The following is a 23,702-nucleotide window of genomic DNA, read 5'->3' on the forward strand; positions in this document are numbered from 1 at the left end:
AGCATGTGTTGGATTTTGTGTTTGTGCACCCTTTATTCTCAGGCCCCTCTTGGAAGTTCGCTCTTCGTTGTAAATTTGTATTTTTTTCCTGTACATTCCGCACCCCTGTGTGCTGTGTTGGACTTTGTGTTTGTGTACCCTTCTTTTTTAGTCTGTGTAATGTTATATTCTGTACCACTTTTCTCTTGTAACGTAACTAGCTCTATTGTACAGCGCTCTGACACCTTTAGGCAATGTCCGCGCTTTATAAAAATGCACTAAATAAATAAATCTAAATAAAAAATCACAGCAGTGTTGCTCTTAGTCCCATTTCTATGTCGCTGCCTGCCTCAGCCGTCTCCCTGTGTGCCTGCCACGGCCCGGGAGGCTTGCAGCGAGCTCTGGGAGGGAGGGAGAAGAGTAGCTGCACCGGGAGGTATGCTGCAGACGTGGGAGTAAGAAGTGCTGGCCCCACCGTAATTTTTTGGGGGAAAGGAGAGTGTGACTTCCCAACGCTCTCCACATCCTTGGTGCCTGCAGCAAGGCAGTCCTTGTTTAACAAGAGTGAGCCGCTTGGGCTGTATTTGGTGATTTATGTGAAAGAGTCCGGCGTTGGAGTCCGCCTCCTGGAGCCAGTGGGAACCCAGAAAGTGGAGTTTTGTTGAACAGTCTGGAGTTTGGCTGCATTGGGCCGATGCTGTTAAGTCTGGGAGATCTTGGCCCAGTGCTCTCTCTGTAGTACTTGCAGCATCCGAGCCCAGCCGGTTACTGAAGCATCGCGCTCAGGAGGCAGTGAGCATCATCCCTCCTCTCCCCTGTGATACGGGCTGCAGCGAAAACAGACCCGATGACCAGGCAGCGCTTCACAGCTGCTTTATTGTGGTAAGCAGCTTTCACTGACGTCTTATTCGTTGTTTTTCGTCCCTAGTTTTGTCTGGGCCTCATCTCGAGCTTTCACGAGCCACTTAATAACACGAGTTTGAAGAGCAGACTGGAGTCAGAAAACAGCCTGTTATGATTGGGCCCTTTATCACCCTTTGGAAACTTTCTGAAGCCACTGGTTTAGTTAGCTTAAATAAGGTGCACCTCTCCCCTAAATGTGTGAACGAGGGTAGAAGTGCCCCGGTCCTGATAGTTATACTTGCGTCATGTCGGGCCAACAGATACCGCTTTGTTGCTTTGAAGCCCTGTTGTAGTGGCAGACTGTGGCATTCTGTACTTCCTGGAACTTTAATGCTTGGCTTGCTGTGACATCATATGTAAGAATGTAATGTGTAGCTAGGTTGTGATTTAGAAGGTTTGGAATTACAGTTCAGTTAACAGTTGGTTTTGCTGTGGCTGGCAGGGATCTCTGTGATTTATTAAACCACTTACCATAATCCATGAGCCTCTGGAGTCTTCTTCAAATGGAATGCAACACAGACCTACTCAGTTGTCACCATCCCCATATGGAAGTTAGGAATTTTTGTGTTGATGCTATGAGCACCCTGCGTGATAGTTGGTCATATTGGGAGACGTTTTTGTGCTGGCAGAAAGCCCAATTTTGACCCCCCACCCCCCAAAAAAATCCCCCTTTTAGGCAGTGAATTGTTTTTGATAGTAGTGATATCAAAGTCGTATTGTGAAGTCATAAAATCAAATTGGGATGTCTGTCTGTTGTTATGTTTCCAGAATTATTACAGCAACGTGTTTAAGCATAGGATTAGCTGTACTAATCCTATGCTTAAAAACTGCTAGCAAAACAGACATTTGAGGTTAGAAGATTCAAAGTGTCTGGTGTTCTAGGGTGCTCCATATAAAGAAGCTGCATGACAGATATACTTCGAAACTGCCCAGGCTTCTCCGCTTCATTTTTTGGATAATTTAAGCCACACACTAAGCCTGAAAGGATATTGTCTTGACTTATACTAGGTGGTTCTTTGCATCTGGATAATGTTATGGCTTTCTGATGAGCTCTAATTAGAGTGGTACACATGTCAGGGACTGCTTTTATTCATGCCAAATTGGCCTGTATGCTTTTCTTTTTTTTTTTTTACATTATAATCCAACGCTGTAATACTGTGCCTGGAGTGGTTACAAGTTTTTGTCATTTTTCAGCTCTATGACACTGTTCTAATCCAATCCTTAAAGACTTTGCTGTAAAATTGGCAAAAGGCTTTGTCACTTTATAGGTTGAAGTGGACCGCACTGTGCTAATCCTATGCTGAAAAGCTCTGCTAGAAAAACAGACATATGAGGTGAGCAGATTCAGGCTGTGGGGGATATTGTAGGGTGCTCCATATATCTCCACCTAAACTTGGGAACTGCCCAGAGTACCCAGCTTCATTTTTAGTTTATTACATATTGGCTGTTGTTACTGTGTAGTTATAGTTATGGCAAAGTTTCCATAGGAAGAGCATTTTTTGTTTAACTAATAACTTTGGTGCCATTTGACGAATCTGCACAAAACTTTCCAGACATAAAAGTTCATAAACCATTGCTCCTTCATGGAAAGTTTGGCGCCGAACCATCAAGCAATGGTCAAGAAAAAAGAAAGGAGGGACCTAAAATGTTGATTACCCTTGTTAATTCCCAAAGGAAGCTTTGCTCTTCAATATATAGAGAAGATGGAATAATATTAAATTTGGCAAAACATTGAAACTTTACTCGGAACGCATGGGTTTTGTGATTTGGTGTAATTATCTTCAGCAATGACCTCAACCACCCAAAAATCTGGTGACTGTCTTTTTACCCTTCCAGGAGGGCTGATGGGTGTGATTACTGCCTATCTGCATTACTGGGGAAGGAGGGGGGGGGGGCAGAAAGCATACTAGACACCAGGGAATTAAAACAATATATATATATATATATATATATATATATATATATATATATATATATATAGCCGTTGAGGCTGCCCATATCCCCATCCCAACAAGAAGCCAGGCAGTCTTTCTGCTCCTCCAGCGGGGATGATGGGGGTAAATATTCCCTATCTGCCCCATCGGGGGATGCAGTAAGACCACTAGACACCAGTGTCTAATTATAAATATAGATACAGGGGTAGGGGCCTGGCAATGCCCCCACCCTCTTTAGCATAGCAAACTTAAAGTATCCAAAACCATTGGGCTCCAATTTAGACATGCGTGGCGTACCCCGCTCGGACGTGGGAATGGAGGCAACTCTTTTTTGTTAGTTAACCCTCACACACCCTATTGGTGTCATGCTTCATCGTAGGGTTCACCCTGACTCCTAAAGGTTAGGGTGGGCTCAACCGTATTTCAGAGAGCACTTAGAAGATGTAGGCCAGGGGGTCTAGGGATAAAAATCCTACTGCGTTCCCCAGGTATCCCTTTATTTGCGGGGATGTAGTGGATATTAAAATAAATATTTACGAGTGGTCGTTTGGGGGTAATGGTCCTATGACCCTAAAGATGTGCCAACATGTTTCAGCCATTAGTTAATGGCCTGTTAGGTCCCAGGCTTTCTTCAGGGCAAAATGAGATTCCCTCCCTGGAATTTAATAGGAGATATTCCTATATATTTTTTAATGACAGAGCAGAAAGCTACTCCCTTGTGCCCTAAGCGCACACTACTCCAAATAGCCAAAAAAGGGCTCAGCACTAGGGTGGGGTTCGAGGGGGGTGCTTTTATAGATGTACACCTTGTGAAATAAGTGCTCTGCTGCATTTTGGCAAGGTTTGAGCTATAGAAATATCATATATATACATACTTACATAAACTATTAGGTTCTGGATTTTGCAGCTTCCTGTAGCTGATCTTAGAAGCTCCTGGGATTGGAAATTGAGGTTATAAAATCACATAGTCTAAGTGACAATGCTTTCACTTTTTGTGTATTTACAAATCATTTAGCAGAGAATGGAGGTAATATTTTACAACTGATGTCGGCACAGTAGACGCATCTGTTATGTTATGTTATTCACTTTTATTAGGCGCACAGCTGCCCCAGCAAGCGGTTGTATTTTTCCTTAGGGTTGAATCTATACAGCTTATCTACCTCGTATCAAGTGCATGCTCCTACTGTGCATTGTGGTGCACACTGGAACAATGCTGTGTAAAACAACAAATGCAGTGTTCCCACTGCAGGCATGAACGCATGCATCAGCACATTACTGAAATCTGTGCTGCCTGGTAAAGCATCCAGTCTGCCTGTCACTGTGACGGCAATAACCTGCCTGCATTTCATAAGGGGCGGGAGGCAGAGATCCCCTCCAAGCAGTTGCTTTGTGTGACTTCATCTGCTTGCAGGGGATTGTCTGGGAGTTCTGTTTGAATCTCTTCCCCATCTACCCTTTCAAAGGGTGCACTTCGGGGTGCACATTATTGGGCACTTCTGCAATTTGGTGAATAGTTGTTGCACCCCCTAACTTCTCCTCTGCACCTGTCTGAAATATGGTGCTGGTGTAAAGGCAAAGTGTTTCTTCATTTGCATGGGGCTATCAGATGAGGAAAGCCTCCTTCAGATAGTTCTGGCACACATGCAGCTAACATGATCTGCATCACAGAAGGGGCCACACAAGCATCTGTGGCCCATTCTGCAATCGCAAAGTGGTCTGGTAATGCAGAAAGTGGGTGCAAATGCATGTTGCACCCTCCTCTCCACTGGGCACTTAGTGTAATATGACGTGTAGTGACTGCTTGCCAGGACTCTAAAGCCAGTGCAAATAGGACATTTTTGAATATCTAGTTTAATTTTGTGGAGTTATCTTTAGTCTGTTGCCGATTGCTGAAGCATTAGATGCTCTATTTTTTATAATTTAAGCAGTTTTCCTTGTATTTTATGTTTTTTTGTTGAGTATATATGTGGGGCTGTATTAATTGAGACAAAACCTAGCCTACCCTGCCTGTCGTGATTGTATTTTTAAGTTTCTGGTTTCAGGGCTGATGGCAACAGAGCATTAGGCTTTTAAAATTAAGGCTTTTCTGCATCTATGTTTTCATATTCGATTTCTAATTTTTTATGGGATTGATATCTTGTCATATTTGTATAAATCAACAATAAAATATTTAATCTTAATGATCACCTAGGTATAGCAAAGAAACCTACAAGTAGTATGAAGGCTTTAGCGATTCACAGACAATGGAAGAGTATCTTCTTCACTCGTTGTTATGGGTAGAATGAATGAATTACCACGTTGGCTTCAATGATCAAGCAAACCACCCAAGCTAGGCATTGTAGGAGATGTTCAGAGCATTTCTTACCTGATTGTGTCGGTCTATGAACTCTGTACCGTTACTGTCTGTTTATAAATAATTAGGCAACTCCTAAACATTTGATGAGTGGTCACCTTTTCGTGCATGCAAAACCTCCACAAAGTCTGCACCCTGAGATAGTAGGAAAATAAAAAACCCTATTACATCATTGATAATTGTAGCTGGTCACCCTCGCGGGGGGACCTAGGGGGGGTCCATCTTGCCGGTTGCGGACAGCCGTGCTGCCCACACTGTTGGCTTTATTATGAAGATCGACGAACTTAAAAAGGCTCCTTGTTGGAGTCGCCCGACTGTCCTTGGCTCTGAGCCCTGGAGACTGAAACATTGACGGGCCCCGACCACGATAAGTTACCCCCATCACATATACATCACGTAGAGAAGTGCTTGACCTGCAAATAGAGCGGTCTCTGACTGTACTCCCACCTGAAGGCACAGCGCAGCGAATTGTGAAGCCTTTCCATACTACACCGTTCTGCCCTGCCGGAACCACCAGGACAACTGGTGGGAACTGGAGTGCCTAGCTGGACAGATTGGCCGCACTAAGGTGCTGGGTGGAGATCCTCCACGCAGTTTGCAGGACCAGTAGACATGGATCAAATACAACCACTAGCACCTCAGGACCCCCCGAATGATCGATTAGACGCCATCTTGAATGCCATAGAGCGAGCTAGAGAGTCGATGGAATCCAAAATAGATAAAGTTGCGCTCGATCTTACACTGCTGCATGAGGATCACTCGAAACTGAGAGATTGGGTTGCGGCTGTGGAACAAGATGTTATAGAACTGAAACCTGCCACTGACTTCCTGGAGAAGCAGCAAAACGTGCAGGAGGTAGGAATACGATATCTTGAAGATTGAGTGGAAGATTAAGAGGGTCACTCGAGGAGGAACAATGTCCGCCTGATTGGTCTGCTGGAGGGAGCGGAAGGTCAGGACGCAGTAGCCTTTCCGGAACAATGGCTTAAGGATATTCTACCTTCCTCCTCCTTTTCTCATCATAGGACGAGCACACCGCATCCCATGTAGGAGACCGGCTCCAGGCACATGGGGGCGTATCGACTTATATTTAAACTACTACTCTTCAGGGACTGATATATGATCTTGCGGGAAACCAGGAAGCTGTCCGAGGTCAAATTTGACAATGTTAGGGTCTTCTTCTTCCCGGACTACACAATTAAGGTCCAGCGTCAACTGGGATCTTTTCTGCAAGTTAAACAGAAGCTTAGACAACTAGATATTGCATATTCATTGCTTTATCCAACAAGACTCCACGTGGTCTCTGGTGGGAAAATGAGATTCTTTGATACACCTTAAGACACCTGGGACTAGTTGGAAACCACCGGCCAGTTCTCTGGTCCTCGACCAACGGGAATACCATGCACCTGGAATGGCGAGGCAAGAGGAACGAGGAATCATCGTCGACGGCTCAAGAAACAGAACCCCGGTCTATTAGCGGCACCTGGCACGGATCAAATTAGATAGGAGCGACAGGCGGCGGTTCGAGTTGCGGACAGGATGGCTGAAGTTGTAGAGGGGATCAGCAAGGAGGAAACCCTGATTCACACCTCGGAGGATGAGGGCTCGTCGACAGCTGGACTATCGGACGTTATATCACTGCAAATGCCTGATGTCACGCCGCAGACTTCTGGTGGTATCATATAAATGCTGGGGTCACGGTGCTGCCACCACAAACTATCTAAAGGACTGTACCCCAATGACATTTGGTATTTATTCTCTAGCCTTGCTTATTTTACTAGGGAGTTTGCACAGTCGGTACTGTACCTAGGCTTAGACATGGAGCTTGAGGGTTATTTCACCTGTACACATTATACTACGCGCGGAGATCTGAGAAACCTGGGGATTTCATAGTGGCATGCCCCGCACGGCCTTCCGTCCCCTCACATAAAGGGAACCAGTTAGTTACACGGACAGTTTCCTTTGCGTCAGGGTTTGGGTATTACCCCTTGTTTATGGGGGCCGCTCTAGTAATGTTTCCCTATTGCCATGTTGGCTCATCCACTCTCCCTTTAGTTGTAGTGGCTTTCCTGGGGGGGAATGGGCGACGATATAGCACTCTGCCGACTCGCACACATGGCTGCATGCACAGGTCGGGTTGCATTCCACTTTTACATAATGTAGTGTTGTGAAAGACCATACGATACTCACCTGAAATGTGCGGGGTCCCCGCACACCATCCTGCAGGTATGCGGTCTATTTTTACCTTAAGTGACACAATGTGCGCATGGCCCTCTTACAAGAGACGCACTTAAATAAAGTCGAAACGGTCAGGCTGCAAAGAAAATGGAGAGGTAAGGTGTATGCCACTGATTACTCATTGTTTGCACCTGGGGCATTAATTTGGGTCCTCCCGGGCACACCATTCGCGGAGGAGGAGGTCCTTGCCATTAAAGACTGCAGATACGTGTTTTTAAAAGGCAGGTTGGATGGGCGCTATATTTTGCTAGGCAATGTGTATGCCCCTTATTCAGACCAAGGTCAATTCCTTAGATCGCGCCCTCAAATATTAACAAAATGGTGTGACATACAGTGGCTGATTAGACGGGATTTCACTAGTGACATGGACTCTGGTTTATATTGATCCTTTCCTCCCCTAAGATGCACGACTGTTACAGCCCATTCCATGGTGCTGCGTGAATTGGTGCATGGGTGGGACCTGGTTGGCAATTGGAGGCATCGTAACCCCGGAGAGAGGATGTATTCATTTTACTCCGTGCCGCACGATTTACATGTACGATTGCATAGGTTTCTAAGATCACCCTCTTTACTTCTCTACATAATGGGCTCGGATTACCGGGGTCGAATGCATTCCGACCATAACCCACATTACGTTACATTGGCATGAGAATGCGGGACTCCTGACATCCCTACGTGGCAGTTACAGCCGGCGATGCTGGAGGACCCATTCTTTCGTGACTCAATAGGGGACGCCATCAGTGAGTACTTCACACATAATACTGGGACTGCTTCGTCCACTATGGTGGAGTGGGCTGCCATGAAAGTTACACTACGTAGGGAGTATCTGGTGTTGGGCCGTGGCTTGAGGAGACAAATAGAATCGGAACTACACATAGTGGAAAAGGACCTATTGACATTAGAATCGCGTGCGATAGAGGACATTCCAGACTCCACCCCGCTATTAGAGGTGCGTAAAAAACACACAGAACTCCTAGGAAGCCAGAGTTGTTTGAACTTCATGGCACATTTAGCGTCAGCACACGCTAAGGCTGATCGATCAGGGCCCTTTTTGGCCTGGTTTATCAAACAAGATCAAGCCATACGACCCATCGCTGCACTCCGGTCTCCGGAAGGCAGACTCAAGTATACACAGCATGAAATTCACAGAGAATTGACCACACACTTCACTCAGCTATACAGATCTGCCTTGCACCTACCTGAGACAGACATACACACCTTTCTTGATGGTCTCACCTTCCCCACCCAAACAGTGTAGAGAATTGGATACCCCGCTTACACTGGAGAAAGTGAAAGGCACAATTCGAGCACTGCCTCAGTAGAGGCGCTCTTCATCCACTTATTTAGTGAGGATCACCGAACAAACAGCAACTCATGCAGTTTATGCCAAACATCCACTCTCTGTGTGCTCACTGCATGCACTCACTCGATATGCATGTGCACTGCCAAAGAGGGAAGCCAGTGTAGTGCAGTGTACTGTCCGCACTTATCGGATGTGTATGGGCACTGTACAAAGAGCAACTCCGTGCAGTGCTTCTACTACGCAGTGCAGAGGGCCAGCTCCCTACCATTTGTCTTTACCATGTGTACTACCTCAGAGTGTGTGTGTTATACTCGATGCACGTGTCTGTGGTATAAACTGGCTGCTTGTTTGTGTGCTGAATGCAGACATAGGCTATGTATTCGCATTATATACGCTTGCACGCATGTACTGCGCAAATACCTAAATGCAAGCTGGCAACTCCATGAGCTATTGAGAGGGTGCACACCCCCTGCATTGGTGTATGCACTGTATGTAGTCTGTGTCTGTGTTCGCATGTACTCTGCCTAGATGTACAGACTAGGCACACCTGTGCCTATTCTCACTGTGATCACTGCATACATGGACTGTCCTTAGTAGATGTATATGTACGCTGGACTTAATGGCCACATGCGTGCATTGGACTCACTGCCTTTCTTCCTGCAGGCCTGCATGACTGGAACGCGCTGACTGTAGCAAACACACACCAAGGAAGCCCCAAATAGGAAGGTATGCACCAGCCATAGGTAGATGGAGAGAGATCTGAAGGCACAAACACTTCACTGTAGGGGAAGCACCAAAGATAGCAACACTCAAATGCACACACATAAGAATACACCACTCACAAGCAGAGCGAGATCCGCAGCCTGATACACAAAGCATACAAACACAGTCCTCGTCTATGCAAATAAGCATTAAGCGTTACCTGACAGAGACACACACACATACATTCACGTACTCACAGCCATTATAGTGGAGCCCACAAGCATGCACAGCAATCACAGCCCTCAGAGATGCACAGGCAAATATTCATAGGCCCTGTTAGACCTGTCAGCCCTTTGGGTGGTCCCTCCTCATCATTATTTATTTTGTCCCACTTTTGCCTCAAACCCTGTTAGAATTCCTTTTTGGGAACCACCAGACTTTTTAGTATTGATGCAGATTCAGGGAGCCATTTTATCTACCCCTGGAACTTCTGTCTGAGGGCCTGGAGCACAAAATGGTGGCCACCTGTGACATCATCAGAACCCACTGGAACCTACCAGCACCTTCCAGAACATTCCAGAACCCTGTGACAGTTGGAGGCGGTTTGGAATGATGGGAAGCTAAGCCAGAGTTGACAGTTGGAGCTGGCAGTTGGCACCTGACTGGTGAAGGGAGAGCAACAGAAACCTGAAGGAGGAAGGAGTGAGGCAGCAGGGGTGGAAACTTGTGCCTGGAGTGGGGTCCATAAACCCACCCTTGATACTAGTCCCTACTGACTGAGCCCAGCCTGGAGCCCTGTGCGGGAAAAAGCAAGAAAAACCATCTTAAGGACCTGGACAGCAGGAACAGGCCTTAGAAGTAAAGAAAAGCAAGAATCTGACCTGTTTATTGGTTTCCCTGGAGTCCGACGTCGAGAAGCCTGAGACCTGGAGCCCGAGGTGGAGAAGCGGCGCTGACTGGAAAGCAGACGTCGTACCCGGAGCCGCCAGAGGTCGAGAGAGGGCGCCGACGGAGGTCGTGTGGAGTACCAGAGGTCGAGGAGGAAGACACCTGAGGTCAAGTGAGCGGCGTCGACGGGGGAGTGAAGTCCACCCTCCGGAGTCGCCGGAGACCGAGGTGAAGCGTGCCGGAGGTCGAGAGTGGAGATCGCACTCCGGAGTCGCCGGAACCTGAAGAGGATCGTGCCGGAGGTCGGGAGTGGAGGTCGCACTCCGGAGCCGGCGGAAGTCGACATCGAGCCAAGACAGCCCGACGTCATCGAACCGGAGGTCGACATCGAGCCGAGGCCGCCGACATCGAACCGGAGCTGCCCGAAGTCGACATCGAGCCAAGACAGCCCGACGTCATCGAACCGGAGGTCGACATCGAGCCGAGGCCGCCGACATCGAACCGGAACCGCCTACCGGCGTCGACACGACTCCAGCGGCGTCGGAGCTTCATAAAAAGGTCAGTAAGTGGAATAGAGGGCGCCTAAGGCCCTGTGGAGCTCTAAGAGACCATCCTAAGGGATAAAGAGGTGTTAGAACCAGCCTGGAAGTGCCAGGGGTGGACTGAGACTGATACAGTGACCTGTGTGAGGGGTTGTGTAGGTTGGGAGAGCAGATTCCTAGATTACCCTTGATCTACCTCAGTTTTAGCCTCAGCCTTACCCAAGCTAGGTGAGACACCCTCAGGCCATCCACCTAACCACAAGCTGTGACTGGGCCAAATCAGCCCATAGTATTTAAAATGTGATCTGATTTTACAAATGTCATTGTTGGCTGATATTATTTATTGAGGGTACTGTATTTATTGTATTTATCTAAATTATTCCTGTAATGTATTTATTGTCCTGAGCTAACTTATTCCTGTACAGTATTTATTCCCTCACAGTATTTATTTGACCTGAACCTATTTATTTGACCTGAACCTATTTATTGCACCTGTAAAGTGTTACTATTTATTTGACCTGCACTTTTTAAGGAGAAGCCTTGTGTTCTGTGATTGTATTATTATTTATTTAATCAGCAACTAAGAGAAAAGAAGATAAACACAGAGAGATTTTCATAATTTTTAAGGTGTAGTGTCGTTTTTGGAACGGATGCACGCATGGTTATTGTATGGGTATTGCGTATGCTTAACACGGTGCCTGACCCCTGACCACTCGAGCCAAGCTACCACTGTGTATGTCTGGAAAGACCCCGTTACCACCACCCTTTCCGGTGTGGGAGTGGGGTTTTTCTAACATAATTGGTGTTCAGCGGCGGGATTGAGCTGTGCCTACGCATACTCGACAATAACTGTGGGTAGTCCATAGGCCTACACCTGGAGTTTTCTCAAAGCGGCCTTCCTAATTGTGAGTTTTTGTTTTTTCCAAATCTACTCTGGTGGTGGGAGGAGGTATTATTAAAGGTACCCCCCTGCATAGCTTCTGTAAAAACCTGTCTTCTGTTCTGAGTGGGCAAAATGGAGTTTGTGCTAGAAGACCTGGAAACCTATACTGTGGCCCAACTCAGGGAGTTTTGTCAGCGGGAGGGGGTGTATTGTCCCCCAGGAGCAAAGAAGGGTGCACTCCAAACCAGCTTAAGGGCTTGGGGGGAAGCACGACGAGAAAGCAAGGCTGAGGAGGAGGACAGGGATAGAGAGCCCGACAGTGAGGGAGCTGGTTTGTACCAACCTGAGGTGGGGAACCTGTTAGCGGGGCCCAGAACCATTTCCAGGAAGGGCAGCAGTGCCTCTAGCGGTGGCTTGTCTGAAGTGGAGTTAACAGACCGGAGGGAGAAAAGACAGCTCACATGGGACTTAGCAAGGCTAGAGAAAGAGAAGGAGGAACAGAGGATGGCTCATGAGCTAAGGCTGAAAGAGATAGATCTTCAGATCCTAAGAGTCGGGGCACACACTGTTCCTAATGGTGGCAGCAAAGACCAAGAAAGAGAGTTCACTAGGGAACCCAAACCCTACCTGCCAAAGGACATAGTAGCTAGCTATGGAGTGGGCGACGATATTGCCAAGTGGCTAGCGGCCTATGAGGTCTCGTTAAGGGCCCATGGGGTTCCAGAGAAGTACTGGGGAGCGGGATTGTACAAGTACATGCCTCCAGCTGGTAGGGATGCTTTATTGGCCCTAGAGGAGGATGAGCAGACCCACTACCCCACCATGAAGGTGGCGCTCATAAGAAAGTTTGGACTAACACCCGAAAAGTACAGACAGAAGTTCCGGGGTAGTCACAAACTGGGCACACAGAATTGGGTGGACTTCCTGGACTATGCAAAGAAGGCACTAGAGGGTTGGATTCAGGGCAGTGAAGTGAGGAACTACGAGGGGTTGTTTGATTTAGTACTGAAGGAACACCTGCTCGAAAAATGTTTCCCTGACCTGCGTCAACACCTGGTGGATAGCAAGCTGACCAATCCCCGGAAGCTTGCTGAGGAGGCGGACATTTGGGCTAGTACCCGGGTGTCCACAAAGGGGACTGGAGGGGATACTCAAAAGGCCGGACAGGGCGCCCCCCAGAAGAAAGAGGGAGGGGAAAAGAAAAAGGAGTTCTCCAAAGGCCCCCAAAATAACTTCCAAGGGAAGGGAACAGGATTCACCCCTAGGGCTAACCCACCCCGAAACCCTAATCCTGGCCAGAGTCAGCAGCCAAGGGTTGTCCATTGCTACGAGTGCGGTGGCGTTGGACACTACAAGGGAGATGCGAAGTGCCCAAAACGACCACCCCCTCCCATTGGAGGAAAGACCCCCGGAGTAGCTAGTGTAGTGCTCGGGGAGGAGATGCCTTTAATTAAGGGAAGGGAGTGGGCGGGTGTCACTTTAGTGTCCCTGGGAGAACGGGAGATGGTTCCTAAGATCCAGGTGCCCGCAAATACCGTAAAGTATGGGCAGTGGGTCACCATCAACGGCCAAAGAGGGGAGGCTCTGAGAGACACAGGAGCCAGTATGACTATGGTACGTAGCCAACTGGTGTCTCCAGAGCAGGTAATTCCCGATGTACTCCACCCAGCCGCGATGGCTGACGGCAGAACAGGCCACTATCCGGTGGCCGAGGTTCCCTTTGAATGGGAGGGGGTTGCAGGTTCACTTCGAGTTGCCGTAAGCCCTGCCGTGCCAGTTGATTGTCTGCTGGGGAATGACATGGAGCACAATGCTTGGAAGGAGGTGGAATACCGGACTCATACTGAGATGCTGGGTACACCTGACTGGGCCTGGTGAGCACAAGGACCGCGACTACCCGGAGAGGGAGTTCGTTTCGGCTGGAGCCTGGAACAAAGGCCCAGCCAGCTGCCAGTCAAGGGAAGAACCGAGGACAGGAGGAGCCTGCCTCGGCGTCCACACCCCGTAGGACGGATAGGCCACCGGAGGTGGTGGACCAGGAGTCTGCGGTGGGGGATGTCACCGAACTGGAGGACCTACCCATCCCGGCCGAGTGGCACGTGGAGGGAGGCCCGTCCAGGGAGGAATTCTGCCAGGGCCAGAGGGAGTGCCCTACCCTTGAGGGGCTGAGGCGTCAGGCCGCAGCCCAGGCAGCAGGGAACGTTGAAGGGAACTACAGTGTTTACTGGGAGGATGGCCTCCTCTACAGTGAACCCAAGGCACCCCCACATGGAACGTCACGAGCCTTGGTAGTCCCTCAACGTTATCGAGCCTTCCTTCTGGAGTTGGCTCACGAGATCCCCTTGGCAGGACACTTGGGGCAAGACAAGACCTTCGCCCGTCTTGTCCCACACTTTTATTGGCCTCAAATGAAAGTGTCGTCCGATACCTACTGCCGGACATGTGTGTCTTGCCAAGCCAGTGGGAAAACAGGGGTGAAGCTAAAAGCTCCCCTGGAACCACTTCCTGTCGTTAGCACCCCCTTTGAAAGGGTGGGCATCGACATTGTGGGTCCGTTAGATCCGCCAACGTCCGCTGGTCACAGGTTTATCCTGGTTTTGGTGGATCATGCCACACGGTACCCAGAGGCAATACCTCTGAGGACCATAACAGCACCTGTTGTGGCTAGGGCCCTGATGGGAATCTTTACCCGAGTGGGTTTTCCCAAGGAAGTTGTGTCCGACAGGGGGACCAACTTCATGTCAGCGTACATGCGGGCCATGTGGAAGGAGTGTGGAGTGACCTACCGGTTCACCACTCCTTACCACCCCCAGACCAATGGTCTGGTGGAGAGGTTCAACAAAACCTTGAAAGGCATGATCAGAAGTCTGCCTGAAAGCCTGCGGAGGAAATGGGACGTCCTCCTACCCTGTCTACTCTTTTCTTACAGGGAAGTGCCACAGAAGGGAGTGGGCTTCAGCCCCTTCGAGCTTTTGTATGGGCACCCTGTGCGTGGACCTCTCAACCTGGTGAGAGACGGATGGGAAAGAACTCCCAGAAAGCTTCCCCAGGATGTGGTGAGCTACATGCTGGCCTTCCGGAGCCAAATGGCTAAGTTGTGGAAGCAAGCTTCTGACAACTTGGAAGCCAGCCAAGCAGTAATGAAGGCGTGGTATGACCACAACGCTCACCCGGTGGAGTTGGAGCCTGGCCAGAAGGTGTGGGTGATCGAACCAGGAGAGCTTAGCGCCCTCCAGGATCGCTGGTCAGGACCCTTTGAGGTATTGGAGAAGAAGGGTAAGGCTACCTACTTGGTGGATCTTAAAACCCCTCGTCAGCCCCTACGGGTGCTGCACGCCAACCGCCTCAAACCCCACCACGAGAGGCCCGAAGTCATCTTGATGATGGTGACTGACGGAGCAGAGGACGCGGAAAGCGAGCCTCTCCCAGATTTGTTTGCGTCTCAAGAGAAGGATGGGTCGGTGGAGGGAGTGATTCTCTCCCCATCTCTAACTCCTGAACAGCAGGAGGACTGCCGCCAGGTCCTGGGGCAGTACTCTTCGTTGTTCTCCCTTGTCCCGGGTAGGACTCACCTGTGCGTCCATGACGTGAACACAGGAGACAGCCCACCTGTGAAGTCCAAGATCTACCGGATGTCAGACAAGGTGAAGGCCAGCATTAACAGTGAAGTCACTAAGATGCTGGAGCTAGGAGTGATCGAACCTTCTAGCAGCCCCTGGTCCAGTCCGGTGGTGTTAGTACCAAAAGCTGCACCACCGGGTGCCCAACCGGAACTGAGGTTCTGTGTGGACTACCGGGGACTGAATTCAGTAACCAAAACTGATGCTCATCCGATCCCTAGGGCGGATGAATTGATTGACCGGCTGGGAGCTGCCCAATATCTAAGTACCTTTGACCTTACTTCTGGGTACTGGCAGATCTCTTTGACTGATGGAGCTAGGGAAAGGTCAGCCTTCTCCACGCCCAATGGCCACTACCAGTTCTGTGTGATGCCCTTTGGGCTCAAGAACGCACCTGCCACGTTTCAGCGTCTGGTGAACCAGATCCTCACTGGAATGGAGAGTTTCTCTGCTGCTTATCTGGATGACATAGCCGTCTTCAGTAACAGCTGGGAGGATCACTTGCGTCACCTGCAAGCTGTTCTCCAGGCCCTGAGACAAGCTGGATTGACGATCAAGGCCAGCAAATGCCAGATCGGGCAGGGGTCGGTAGTGTACCTTGGACACTTGGTGGGTAGGGGAGCGGTGCAACCCCTCCAGGCGAAGATCGAGGCCATCATGGCCTGGGAACCCCCCAAGACACAGACTGAGGTCCGAGCTTTTCTGGGCCTCACGGGATACTACCGCCGCTTCGTGAAGGGGTACGGAACCATCGTAGCCCCCCTCACGGAGCTCACGTCCAAGAAACAACCTCGACGGGTAGTCTGGACGGAGGCTTGTCAGCAGGCCTTTGTGAAGCTGAAGCAAGCCATGTGCGAGGCCCCGGTCTTAAGGGCCCCAGACTTTTCCAAGGAGTTCATTGTCCAGACAGATGCATCAGAACATGGCATTGGGGCAGTGTTATCGCAACTCAATGAAGAGGGTCTGGATCAACCCGTGGTCTTCCTATCCCGGAGACTACTTCCCAGGGAACAGAAGTGGAGTGCAATAGAGCGTGAAGCCTTTGCAGTGGTATGGGCTCTGAAGAAGTTGCGGCCATACCTGTTTGGCTCGCACTTCCTGGTTCAGACCGACCACAGACCCCTTCGTTGGCTGATGCAGATGAAGGGGGAGAATCCCAAGTTGTTGAGGTGGTCTATTTCCCTACAGGGAATGGACTTTCAGGTGGAACATCGGCCTGGAGTGGACCACGCCAATGCAGACGGTCTCTCAAGGTATTTCCGCCTTAGTGATGAGAACTCCCAAGGGGTTGGGTAGCTCTCCCCACTTTCAGCTGGGGGGGACGCGTGTTACAAACACAGTCCTCGTCTATGCAAATAAGCATTAAGCATTACCTGACAGAGACACACACACATACATTCACGTACTCACAGCCATTATAGTGGAGCCCACAAGCATGCACAGCAATCACAGTCCTCAGAGATGCACAGGCAAATATTCATAGGCCCTGTTAGACCTGTCAGCCCTTTGGGTGGTCCCTCCTCATCATTATTTATTTTGTCCCACTTTTGCCTCAAACCCTGTTAGTATTTTTCCTTTTTGGGAACCACCAGACTTTTTAGTATTGATGCAGATTCAGGGAGCCATTTTATCTACCCCTGGAACTTCTGTCTGAGGGCCTGGAGCACAAAATGGTGGCCACCTGTGACATCATCAGAACCCACTGGAACCTACCAGCACCTTCCAGAACATTCCAGAACCTTGTGACAGTTGGAGGCGGTTTGGAATGTTGGGAAGCTAAGCCAGAGTTGACAGTTGGAGCTGGCAGTTGGCACCTGACTGGTGAAGGGAGAGCAGCAGAAACCTGAAGGAGGAAGGAGTGAGGCAGCAGGGGTGGAAACTTGTGCCTGGAGTGGGGTCCATAAACCCACCCTTGATACTAGTCCCTACTGACTGAGCCCAGCCTGGAGCCCTGTGTGGGGAAAAAGCAAGAAAAACCATCTTAAGGACCTGGACAGCAGGAACAGGCCTTAGAAGTAAAGAAAAGCAAGAATCTGACCTGTTTATTGGTTTCCCTGGAGTCCGACGTCGAGAAGCCTGAGACCTGGAGCCCGAGGTGGAGAAGCGGCGCTGACTGGAAAGCAGACGTCGTACCCGGAGCCGCCAGAGGTCGAGAGAGGGCGCCGACGGAGGTCGTGTGGAGTACCAGAGGTCGAGGAGGAAGACACCTGAGGTCAAGTGAGCGGCGTCGACGGGGGAGTGAAGTCCGCCCTCCGGAGTCGCCGGAGACCGAGGTGAAGCGTGCCGGAGGTCGGGAGTGGAGATCGCACTCCGGAGTCGCCGGAACCTGAAGAGGATCGTGCCGGAGGTCGAGAGTGGAGGTCGCACTCCGGAGCCGGCGGAAGTCGACATCGAGCCAAGACAGCCCGACGTCATCGAACCGGAGGTCGACATCGAGCCGAGGCCGCCGACATCGAACCGGAGCTGCCCGAAGTCGACATCGAGCCAAGACAGCCCGACGTCATCGAACCGGAGGTCGACATCGAGCCGAGGCCGCCGACATCGAACCGGAACCGCCTACCGGCGTCGTCAAGAACTGACATTGTGCCGAGGCCGCCGACATCGAACCGGAACCGCCTCACGGCGTCGACACGACTCCAGCGGCGTCGGAGCTTCATAAAAAGGTCAGTAAGTGGAATAGAGGGCGCCTAAGGCCCTGTGGAGCTCTAAGAGACCATCCTAAGGGATAAAGAGGTGTTAGAACCAGCCTGGAAGTGCCAGGGGTGGACTGAGACTGATACAGTGACCTGTGTGAGGGGTTGTGTAGGTTGGGAGAGCAGATTCCTAGATTACCCTTGATCTACCTCAGTTTTAGCCTCAGCCTTACCCAAGCTAGGTGAGACACCCTCAGGCCATCCACCTAACCACAAGCTGTGACTGGGCCAAATCAGCCCATAGTATTTAAAATGTGATCTGATTTTACAAATGTCATTGTTGGCTGATATTATTTATTGAGGGTACTGTATTTATTGTATTTATCTAAATTATTCCTGTAATGTATTTATTGTCCTGAGCTAACTTATTCCTGTACAGTATTTATTCCCTCACAGTATTTATTTGACCTGAACCTATTTATTTGACCTGAACCTATTTATTGCACCTGTAAAGTGTTACTATTTATTTGACCTGCACTTTTTAAGGAGAAGCCTTGTGTTCTGTGATTGTATTATTATTTATTTAATCAGCAACTAAGAGAAAAGAAGATAAACACAGAGAGATTTTCATAATTTTTAAGGTGTAGTGTCGTTTTTGGAACGGATGCACGCATGGTTATTGTATGGGTATTGCGTATGCTTAACACGGTGCCTGACCCCTGACCACTCGAGCCAAGCTACTACTGTGTCTGCCTGGAAAGACGCCGTTACCACCACCCTTTCCGGTGTGGGAGTGGGGTTTTTCTAACAGGCCCCTGGCTGAATGGCCCCTTGATCGGTGCAGAAAAGTTCAGTTCAAACAGCCCACCGTGCCAAGATGTGAAAACATGCCCCTATTACATGCACACAACGAAGATTGGAGGTGGTCGGGTTGCCTCTGGGATTCTTTGGTCTGCTCTGGCATGCGCAGCATTTCACAATGTTAATGTTAAAGAAAACAAGCATTGGCATAGCCAATAGGTCTCGCCTTTGGGACCTTATAAGTGTTTAGCCATGCAACAGTTTGATGTTGTTGCACCAAGGATATTGTGCTGGATAACTAAACACTTATAAGGTCCCAAAGGCGAGACCTATTGGCTATGCCAATGCTTGTTCCCATTACAGTTGCCTTGTCGTATGTCAGTCAGAGCTTCTATTCATGTTTTTGTTTATGTATTTTGATAAAGTGAAGCGAATCCATTTGATGATACAGCCCAGATCATATAAATACACCAAGGTCATGGAACAGGACGGTGTGTGTAAGTCAACACTTCCGGGGAAGTCAAAGGTTCCATGATAAAGATACCCGCCCCCTTGTAGACATTCTTGTGCATTGCGCCCCACCTACTCCGCCCCAGGTCACTCCAGGGCTTGTGCCTTAAATCTGCCGCTTCTTCTGAGGTACGTGAAAGTGGACATTCAATGGCTTCATTTAGTGAAACGGCACTTTTACCTTGTAAATTCGATTGTTTCCTCTCCCTTTGCTCATACTGTTAGGCAGCGCTAAAGCAGCCCTGGGTGGACCATCAGCTTGAGCTTAAAATTGTCCAAGATCACGTGGTGCAAGTAACCTTTCCACTGTATTGTTGTAGCGTGTATAGTTATATATAAATACCTCTCAAAACTCCAATATGAGAGAGAGCAGGCACTCGAAGTCAGGGGATTGGAGGAATGCGGAGCCCCCACTGCAGAGGGGGTTAACCAGACTCAAGAATGTGTAATAGCCAACATTGCGTTACATCACCCCACATTTCTCTGTTGCCCTCCCAAGTCCTGTGCGGTTTTAATAACCCGGGAGGCGGAGTTATGTACCAGCGAGGCCTTTGAAGGCTACGGTTAGGTTTTACTGGTTCCTGTTAACAGCATCCACCCTGCCGGCTTTTACTGGACCTTCCATCGCCGTGTAATTTCCCTGCTGCACGCGAGTCGTAATCTTTACGGCGCCGCATAAACCTTTATTGAAAACTGTCATTCAAATGCTCCGGGCTAAAATGGAGCTGGTGGGAGCAAACAGGAGCCGGTGCCGTGTGTGTGTAGCAAGTGGGCATGAAATCTGCGGACAGTAGGGGCGATGAAGTATTCAAGGCGACTGCAAGCAAAACGCGTGACACTTGACCCTGAGTGGGTTCAGCACCTGCTACAGAGATAAAAAGGTGGCCAGGTTTGTGGGTTTGAAATCCGTGCGAAAAAAAGAAAGGACGGAAAATGAGGTAGGAAAAGAAGCGGAGTGAGGAAGTGACAGATTGAGGAATGAAGCAGGGATTGTTAAATGGGTATGGGGTGGACAACTATAGGAAAAAAACCTGGGAATAGAGAAAGAAAGCGACGGGAATGAGGATGGGAAAATCTCGGAAATGAGAGAAGAAACTTAAAAAAAACACGAGTGGTGTGCCCGCGCGCACGAACCACAGCAAAATATCTGTTTTGAATTATCGCGCACGCGTCTGGGCACGATAATTCAAAATAGATGGTGCCTGTGCGGGTAACGGCAAGCAATAGGCCGTGGGCGGAGCAAAGGCGGGACATGCACCCGCCTTTGCCCAATTGCGTGATGTCTTTCTTAGAAAGACGCAAGCAAAGGCGAATAGACTGACCAAAAACAAACCACACGCACAAGCGTGTTGTCAGATTTTGAAGCCCCCTTACAAAAAGTCTCGCAGCGCACCGCATGTGCGCTGCTTAGGCGAGACCTAAAAAACGTCAATGCAAAGAAGAATTCACAAAGCCATTAGGTCGGCGTTTGCCTGCTAAATGGGGGAACCTGTTGGCTTTGCCATTGCTTGTTTATGTACCACTGAGCTGTGTGATATGCGTACTCTGGATCCATTTTTTCTTACACTAATAGGAAGCGGTCACCTTCCGTGATTTCCCGCCTCATTATTTTGCAATCCCTATATATTTCTCCTAACCTTTCTTTTCTGTGACTTCCTGAAAGTAAACACACAGTATAATACCCTGCCCCCCCTTCCCCCCCCGGCCCCCCCCCCCCCCCCCCAATGCCTCATTCACTAGATTGGGTAAACGCTCTAAAACTAACATATAGGTGTCTTCCCATGTACAATATGTGATCGCCTAACCATTAGGCAGGGTATGCCTGTGATCTCCTTTGTTTCCCTCACCCTATTAAACCTTAACCACGAAGGTCACATACACCGCGGTGCAAGATATTACTCAAATTAAACTTTAAGTTGGTTAGATTAATTCATAATTTACAGGAGGGTTTCATCCCCAACTGTGCTGCCCCTTTCAACACAAAGCCTCCAGGGCCTTGCATAGGCTAGGGGACATAGCCAGCCTGTGGTCATTATCAGTCAATCACATTCACCTCATGTATTCTATGTGAGCCTCTCAATCGTTTTTTAACACATCTGGTTATTGTTTTAATGTTAATTTACAAATAGGCAAGTGCAGTAATCAAAATTAAATATTCTCCCTGAGCACACTAAAGTAGTTCAAACAAAACCGTACTAGTTCAATTTGGAGTTTTCACACGTTATTATTATTATTTTGTTTGAACTACTTTAGTGTGCTCAAGGAGAATATCTAATTTTGTTCTTTCCTCTATGAATGAGGATATATGAGGTGGAAGTCGTAACCGACCTCATCCTCTCTTTGTAGCACCAATATAGATTATACGTCTATATTACTACAGCCTGATGAGTCTGTTGAGCGCCCGTCTCTTTATTTCGATACCTGGTTACCAATGAGTTTTTTTTTTTTTTTTTTTTTTTTTAACTATTTAGCAGGTTTGGGCAGCCACAGGGGATAGACAGATAACTTTTGTAATTTAAACATGAATCGTGACAAGAAGGCAGCAGATCTTTTCAAGAATTTGAGTGCTGGTAGCTCAGTAGGCAAAGCTGCAGGTACTAATAAAAGTAATAAAAAGGAAGGCGTTAAAGATAAAATTTATTCGATTGGAGAACGTGAAGAGAGCAGTGTTATTAAAGTGGTGAGATGCAGCTACTCTGAAACAATACCTTACCTTAATTAGAATTCCTCGTGGCTTAAGATTGCAAATAATACCAACCTATGACGATCTTGAGCCTGATTTACTGTTACAATGGGAACAGGAACTTGCTAACAGTTCTAGGAGCCTTATGAATATTCTGATCGAAAATGCAGAACGTAAGATTAAGAAATTGCTGCACGATATCCAGATTCTGGAAGATGAGATTAAGTTATTAACTTTTCCAGAACTGACTGAAAAGAATTATGCCATCCTTGAGGAGGTTTTGATAAAATTACAGGACGAGATCAAACGCAGGAAGGCTAGAAAATTGAAACGCGACGAGATTGATTACAAAAATGGTCGTATCTTTACATTTTCCAAACGTTTTGATTATTTGGTAAAACAAGATGTTATCCAGGAGCAAAGTGGGGTCCACTTCAGTGAGTGAAGTGAGCACCTCATCGAATAATATCTCAAGTAGTGAGAGTGAGGACCCAGGTGAAGGTCCATCTAATCCCTCAAAAGAAAATAGTTTTTTTACAAGAAGTTCGTCGGATAAGAATAGGAAACAAGGAAACGGGCGCAAGATGTCGGGATGTAGTAATACAAAGACAAGGAGAGGAGCAAGGGGAAAAGCAATAAACAAACGAAAAACGGGGAATAAGGACCCACTCTTGGAAAAATCAATAGACCTAAGCAGTCCCAGTGAATCTAGTGAAATCAATGTTATTAATTTGTCAAATGTTAGACCAACTGAAGATATGATTATAGTTCAGAAAAGAGTACTAGGATTTTGTCCAGTGACATCTACTGATTGGTGTTCAACACAGATTAATTTGTTTAAATTTGTAAGACAGCTCAAATAAAAAAAAAATGTTTGCAACCAATCCTATATCAACTAGTTATCGTGAAAATATGCCAGAACTAAGTAATATAACGATACAGGATGTTTATGATACACAAACTCTGTTATCACTGACAGAAAATGAGGATGATCCTGTGACGATGACTAGATTATGTACGGGTTTGGAATTAAATACTGACCTAAGTGCTGAGAGTGGTTTAAAATTGAAGTCAAAATGGACACCTCAATTAACACCTGGCAATAGTATTGATGTTTTTTTTTTATAAAGCTATGAATTATGAAATAGACAAAATTGATACTAAAAATAAAGCCAAGGGGATTTATCGAGGACTCGATAACTTAACAAGAGGACAACGAAAGGCTCTTAATGAACTTAAAGATAATAAAGATTTAATCATACGCATGGCTGACAAAGGCGGAAACATTGTCTTAATGAATAGAAATGATTACAATGATGAGATGTTTTCTCAATTAAATGATGCACTATACTATGAGAAACTAGATTATAATCCTATTCAAGGACTGATGATAAAGATTAGCAGGGATCTTAAAATATGGTATGATAGGGGTTTAATCAGCCATGACGAATATCTCTTCTTATTAGTGGACCACCCTAGGTACCCATGTATGTATGCCCTACCCAAGATTCATAAGAACCCTATTAGACCACCAGTGAGACCGATAATCTCAGGCATTGGGGTCCCGACGGTGAAACTATCGCAGTTTATCAATACATTTCTCAGACCGTATGTTGTCAATTTGCTGTCACACATACAAGACACAAATCACGTTTTAAACATGATGAATGACGTTACATGGGAACCAGGGATGATTATGGTTACACTTGATGTCGTATCTTTATATACTA

At 47.9% G+C, this 23,702-nt stretch overlaps 1 protein-coding gene across 2 annotated transcripts in view; it reads left to right on the plus strand.

Annotated features, from left to right (window-relative positions):
• The first annotated feature begins 370 nt into the window (after positions 1–370).
• Positions 371–23,702, plus strand: part of DISP1 (dispatched RND transporter family member 1) — a 586,767-nt gene continuing 563,435 nt past the window's right edge. Inside the window, exon 1 of one of the 2 annotated variants that reach the window (XM_085612976.1) lies at positions 371–861. The gene's annotated coding sequence lies outside the window, so the exon portion shown is untranslated. The remainder of the gene's footprint in view (positions 862–23,702) is intronic. The other variant, XM_085612977.1, reaches the window with a different exon arrangement.

The sequence above is a fragment of the Triturus cristatus genome, chromosome 6 (genome assembly GCF_964204655.1).
Source record: "Triturus cristatus chromosome 6, aTriCri1.1, whole genome shotgun sequence".
Taxonomy (NCBI): domain Eukaryota; kingdom Metazoa; phylum Chordata; class Amphibia; order Caudata; family Salamandridae; genus Triturus; species Triturus cristatus.